Consider the following 254-nt stretch of genomic DNA (forward strand, 5'->3'; position numbering starts at 1 on the left):
AAGACATGTACTCACCTTAATCACATTATTACCGTCGTGCAGGACTTTTCGCTGCATTTTGCGACAGGATACACACACGGCAGTGCTCAACCTTTGACTGCAAATAAAAGAGCTTCAACCCCGCCGTCGTCTGTATGCACGTACAAATAATTAACTGCACTTGAAGCGTTCATAAAATTTAAAATGAAACACCCAAAACTGTACATGGCATCATCACGAAGACGAACTATATGTTTATACGTGAAGTTCCGGAG

General features: G+C 41.7%; 1 protein-coding gene across 3 annotated transcripts in view; it reads left to right on the forward strand.

Moving 5' to 3' along the window:
* The window catches only part of LOC107741063 (matrin-3-like), a 28,125-nt gene that overhangs the window by 23,176 nt on the left and 4,695 nt on the right, over nucleotides 1–254 (forward strand). The gene's annotated exons all lie outside the window — the stretch shown is intronic.

This window comes from Sinocyclocheilus rhinocerous, unplaced genomic scaffold, assembly GCF_001515625.1.
Source record: "Sinocyclocheilus rhinocerous isolate Xijiao unplaced genomic scaffold, SAMN03320098_v1.1 scaffold44, whole genome shotgun sequence".
Lineage (NCBI taxonomy): Eukaryota > Metazoa > Chordata > Actinopteri > Cypriniformes > Cyprinidae > Sinocyclocheilus > Sinocyclocheilus rhinocerous.